General features: G+C 53.9%; 2 non-coding genes across 2 annotated transcripts; one reads left to right on the top strand and one right to left on the bottom strand.

The window, feature by feature from the left end:
* Positions 1-1,004: 1,004 nt before the first annotated feature.
* Positions 1,005-1,076, bottom strand: TRNAA-UGC (transfer RNA alanine (anticodon UGC)). Its single transcript has one exon. It is a non-coding gene; the product is annotated as a tRNA-Ala (tRNA).
* A 4,552-nt stretch (positions 1,077-5,628) lies between these two features.
* TRNAA-UGC (transfer RNA alanine (anticodon UGC)) lies at positions 5,629-5,700 on the top strand. The gene has a single exon. It is a non-coding gene; the product is annotated as a tRNA-Ala (tRNA).
* Positions 5,701-6,000: the final 300 nt, after the last annotated feature.

Raw genomic sequence — 6,000 nt, 5'->3', positions numbered from 1 at the left:
GTTATAGAATTTGGGGGTAGGGGTGGGGGTGAAGTTTAACTTTTTGATTTAATATGATTTGATTTCATTTAATTGAAGCAGAGTTTTATAGAATCAAAGCAAAGCAGGACTGTGAGTAAAGTGGCAGCATCCTGTTTTCTTAAACCTACAGAGTTATGAGAAATTTTAAAAAATGTTCCTGAATCCTTATTAAACTCTGGGAAGTGGTTGGAAGTCGAGTCTGAGTTTCTATGTCAAAGTCATAGCAGAGTTTTTGTTAAAGCCTCCGTCACTTGAGCCACATCACTCAGATGACCGGGATACTCTATTTTTACTGATAGGATTTCCAAGAACAAACTTTCTCAGCCTATGTTTTTAGACAACACTGTTCTTTAGCCTGTGTCCCTGATGACAATTGATAAAAGCAGTTTTGTCTACTTTACAAAAAGAACCAAGGAAAAGCTAATAAAACCCCCTCCCTCTCTGCCTTAGATTTCTAACCATGTCTCTTTTCCCTCTTACACCTGAAGACTGTTCTTTGCCTACAATTTCTCCTAGGCACATTCTCAGCAGCCAACTAATTAGAAATTAGTCATGCTTTCACCCATGTAAACCAGTGGTGCACTTTTTATTCAGTGGTTGACTTCAAATATGAACTCTTCTAAAATAGGAGGAATGAGAAAAAGCATTTTTTATGGCTCAGTAAGGTAGAAGCACTTGTGACCAGGGTCAAGGAATTGTTGAAAAAGCATAGCTGCAGGAGTGGAAACAAACCAGTCCATGGTCTCCCCCTCATGTCTCTTAATTGTCCTCCAAAACAGGATAGAGCACCCATCTGAGTGCTCTTGGCAGTGGTAGCAAAGTGGTTTTTTTTTCAGCAGCATATTTGACTTTCTAACTAGAATGAAGTGTGATTTATTTGTTTAAAATGTAAATTGCTTGGAAATACCAAAAGTCCTAAAAACCAAGTATGTCTGGTTTAAGATGTAGCATTTCAAAAATGTACCCAATGGGCAGCAAGAAACTGGAGATGCTGGGGATTGAACCCAGGGCCTCATACATGCAAAGCATGTGCTCTACCACTGAGCTACATCCCCAGGGCTCCCCAAGCTGTGTGGTGTAAAAATACCTTTCTTTAGGAATATACATCAACTTTTCCCTAAAATGTATTTTGTTATACTTTAATGTGCAAGAATAATATGAATTTTATCGGTCTTGAATGTTGGAAAGAAGGTGTTTGTAAATTAATATCACTAAAGGCTTTAGATTCATTTGAATCTGCCCAGGCCCTGCTCAGAACAAGCAGGGGCAAAACTGGCTTTTATCCTAGCAAAATCACTGCGAATACAACTCATTCAGATCAAAAGCCTCTTGGACAGGCCGGTATCAGAAAAAATAGAACCATAGATGGCCACAGCAAACCACTGGAACATGTTATGGTGTAGAGTACAAAATCCCACTGGAGGAGCCTCTCCAGCCGGGTAAAGGACTGGGGTAGACTCATCTTGCAGGGTACATTCAGTCTCAGGTTCCAGGCCTGGCATTGTCCCCAATCTCAGCCTGGCCAAAGAAGGAAAAGCCCACTCCGTAGATTGGGTGAGTAAACCTGTATCCCGTGGAATAAAAAGTGTAAGAAAAATGCTGATGATTCAAATATAAATCCAGGTTTTTACAGTTTAGAAACAGGTTTCAGTGTCAGGCATTGGTTCTGTCAGGCATTTGGACTACCCAGCATCAGCATCACCTGAGATCTTGCTAAAAATACAAATTCTCGGGCCCCAGCACGGACGGATGAGTCAGGAACTCTGGGCGTGGGGGTGCAGCCATCTGTGTTCTGGTAAGACCCGGGAGGTGATGCTAATACTACACTCCGGAACCACTGCGATACGCGAACACATTACGACATCATTCTCTAACGACACAAAACTAAGGTGTTTCCAACGTTTAAAGATAAAATAACATATTAGGCCTGAATTTTAATAAATATGTAAGTGCGTGAGGGAAATCTGATTTTTGAATCTAGTTTTTAAATATACTGTGAAAAATAGTATACGAATAACTAAAATGTTCATTTTTAAAACACGAACGCACAACCAGCAGCAGGTGTATCTCTTGATACTCGGAAGCCCTTGAATATTAGATACTCTTTCCGCGAGCCATTCGAAGAGAAGAGGAAGATAAAGATGAGTAAAAACAGCCGAACAGCAAAACGCCGAAATAAAGCAGACAGCGGTCCTGCTGTTGGACACAGCCGGGCAAGGCGGAGGGTCGGCCGAGGACCCCACGCAGGAGAGCGCCCGCGTCGCCGTCACGTCGGCGGGAGCGAGGCGCGGAAGGAAGAGGGACCGCGCGGCTCGGACTTCGCTCAGCCACCCCGCGGCCAGCAGCAGCCCGCACGAGGGGCACGGTCTAAGGACGTCTATGAGGAAAATTACAAAAAATTCCTCGTTCGTGGGGAACAGTCGCAACCCCTGATTCCCATCACGAACGGGATTCAAGGGAGCAAGGATTACCGCCTGCCCTGTGGGGCGGTGGGTCGCGGGCTGAGCGTCGGAAGGCTTGGAGACCCCGCGGGGCTCAAACTCCGCGGGCTGATTGTCTCAAGAATTCGGTAACGGGGACCGTTCAGGGATCACGTAAGCGGCTCATTCCTTACCTCGGTGCACCCGAACCCCCGCCCCACCGCTGAGAACCGCCTGGCGGCGCTGGTCACGGATCGGAGGGAGCTTCCGTGCGCGCCCGGCCCCGGCCCGCGCCGCAGCCTCCTGCGCGGGTGGACGCTGGCCATTCGCGCGCCCGCCGCCCGCCTTACACGCGGCGGCCGGGGTCCCAGGCTCCTTCTCCCGCACGGAGGCTTTGTGACGTTTAAAATCTCACCGGCGCAAATGGGTAAGGGGAGCGGTGCTGGGGGCCTTCCTGGGGTCTCGGAAGGTGCGCGCGACCCCGCTCATCAGCTTCGGGTTATCAGCCAAGCAGATTTCCTCTGGGAAAACAGACAAGGATGACAGCGACGACGACCCTCGCGTCCTCGGCCGCACGCACCACCGTCAGGAGGTTTTAGTTCGGGAATAAATGCAGCGATCTGAGTAGGGAAGGAGCGCGGCGGCATCTCAGAGACAAGCCTGTGCCCTGAGAGAGCAACCCAGGTGAGGACACTCACTGGCAGGTGTAAGGGGAGGGGACACGCGTGACAGTTGGCCCGGGGTTCAAAGGAGCCCCGCGGACGAAGGCGCCGGGAGAACGTTTGGCACCTCTGCAAACGCACGACCCAGAGGCGGCCTCAGCGGCGGGGCTACAGAGGGATCCTCCCCGGGCCGGGTGGGGTGACAGGTCCTGCGCTCAGGACCCAAACCCAAACCTCGCTGATGGGGAGCAACCCTAGCAACACTTCCCAAGCCCAGCCGCTACCCGACACCTGAGCCCAGCGACCTCGAGCGCGCGACCCCGAGAGACCTCCGTGCAGAATGGCCGGCGACTCGCTCCAAGGACCAGGCGGGGACAGGGACTGGGGCGGGTGAGAACCAGGGAGGGAGGCGGTGGCTCCACTGGACGAAAGACTGCATTCCCGGGACAAACTCCGCGTCCGCAGGTGCCCTTCCCACCACCGGAGAAAAGCGACCACAAAGCCAGGGAGCGAAGAGACTTCCCGCTCGGGCGTTCCTTCACTCCCTGGGTGTCAGTGATGCGTGCCCTACCCTGGCTGGAAAGAGAGGATGGAATTGGGACCAAGGCGAAGTGGCAGCCGTCGATTGACCGGGCCCACTCTCCCCGCGGAGCGCGCAGCTTGCTCAGGAGCGCACACCCCGCACCAGTCTGCCCATCGGCTTGCTAGCTTGCTGCAGGAGGGCGGCTGCCATCTGGGCCACCGCTGGACCCGGGCACGTTCACCCCACAACACACAGGCCTTCGCGGTAGACGGGGACCACTAGGTGACCAGCGCGTCCTTCGGCCATCTGGGGCTGGCGCGCCGGTCAGGCCCGCCGGGCTCCCCTCCAGCGGGACGGTCTCGCGCGGCGGGGGAGGCGGCAGGTGTGGAGCGGGCCGGTGCACTCCGGCAGGGAGCTGGAGACTCGAGGGGACACTGTGCGCTTCCATCGACCTCACGCGGCAGTGAAGTAGGGTCGTGGGAGGTTTGCGCCGCTAGATCCAGGCGTACTCGCCCCCGCTCACGTGGCGGGGGGGCTTTCGGTGAGACGCACATCTTAGCCAATCGTCTCGCGCCTCGCGGGAGGATAAAACCACCTCTTTATTGCTTATTTGTAGACACTTACATAATTTTTTGTGTCTCCCTTACTCGGTTCCAAACGTCTCCCCTTAGGAGGGTCTACCGTCCTAACCCCTTTGCGACACGGCAGTGCCCAGGGGAATTTTTCAGACCGGCAGGGCACCGTCGCTGCTCTGGGCATTTTCTGGGACAGTCCAGTGCTTCCGAGGCCCCGGGAACAGCCGGCCTGGTAACAGAGCAAGGCTTGCTCCAACCACAGAGGAGCGGCCTCGGCGGGAGGTAAACCCGGTGAGGCCAGGGACTCCGCCCGGAGGAAAAAGCCGGAGTGAGGGCGAGAAACTGAGGCAGAGCGAGGCACAAGTTGAAGCTGTGGCCTGGCTCCGAGCGCTGGGAGCGACAGGGGGAGTCCTCGCAGCAACGCGCGCTGAGCCTCGCCTACGGCCGAGACCAGGCCGGGCCTGCGGGGCACGTGAGTCCGCCCTCCTCCCGAGGACCTGACGCCGAAATGAAGACCCCGCGAGCGCGGGGCAAGGACCGCGCTTCGGTCGCTGAAGAGTGGCGCAGATGTTGGCGTCGGGGACTGTGAACGGTCCTGAAAACACTCAGCGGTCGGCTCCCGAGCGCAGTGATCTTCCGCCCCGGGGAGGGTCGAGCACAGTGATACCCGGGGCCAGAGCACTCCCGCCCAGCGACGAGCTTGGCGAGCATAAACTCGGGACAGCCAGCGACGCAGAACAAATCCGTGCGGGGAACCTCTCTGGGGTGTCCGCGCGCCACCTTCGCGCAGAACTTCGGCCGCAATCCGAGAAGCGTCACCGCCCATCGCTGCAAGCACAAAATGGTCCTTTATTCACTTGGCCAAGTGCTGATTTCAAGACTGCTGGAGCCACCAACTTCTGATCAAGGATGCGGACACTTTTTGTCTGCTGCGCCATCTTTGCCAGAGCACTCGTCCTACTGTCTTGAACTTCCCTGTTTATGTGGTTCTCAATCCTCCTGCCCCCACACCCTTCCCTGCGAGATTCTCTGCGCAGCCATAGCTCTCCTGAACGGAGTGCGCCTCTGGTGTGTCCTCACCGCTCTTTACTGCGTGGCTGCTCCGGGCCAGGCTCTGTGCTGCCGGCTTGGGGTAGAATGAGGAGCGACACAGCCGCCGCTTCAGCCCTTCTAAAATCACCCGGCTCGAGAATGAAGCGGATTCAACCCAGTGGCATAAATCTGCAAATACAAGCCGTGCTAAGGGACGTTAAAGGGAGGTACAGGGGACTGTGGAAGGTGTTACTTAATGCGCGTTTGTTAAGTCGACTGATTGTGTTTCTGTGGATGCGGATTGAAGAAACCCGCGGAATCCTAGCCGCACGCCTTACCAGTAAGCCAGAACTATTGGTCGACAACCGAGGGGAAAAAAAGAGCACCTTGGCCGTGGGGATGTAGCTCAGCGGAAGAGCGCGTGCTTTGCATGTATGAGGCCCCGGGTTCGATCCCCGGCATCTCCACTTTCAGAAAGTCGGAGTGAGAGTTCTCGCTTCTTATTTAACCCTTGGCAGGCCTTTCTTCAATTATTAAAGTTACTGAGAAAGAAATTTTCCTCCAGCTAAAGTTCTTACTAGGCTCAGAGTTAAATTGATTTGAGACAGATTAACAGGGCGAACAAAGGGAGTTTTATGACCTGCGCACAGAGGCCCAATAATAAAATTGAGACCTATTTTGGACAAAGAATAAATTTGTGAGGACTTGACAGGATAAAGAAAACAGATGCTTGGGAGCCTTGATTAATGAGGGATTTTAAGTGGAAT

Source organism: Eumetopias jubatus, unplaced genomic scaffold (assembly GCF_037043125.1).
Source record: "Eumetopias jubatus isolate StellerSeaLion01/CBP00866 unplaced genomic scaffold, mEumJub1_p1.0 scaffold_6, whole genome shotgun sequence".
NCBI classification, from domain to species: Eukaryota; Metazoa; Chordata; class Mammalia; order Carnivora; family Otariidae; genus Eumetopias; species Eumetopias jubatus.
This window is presented reverse-complemented; position numbering and strand designations above follow the sequence as displayed.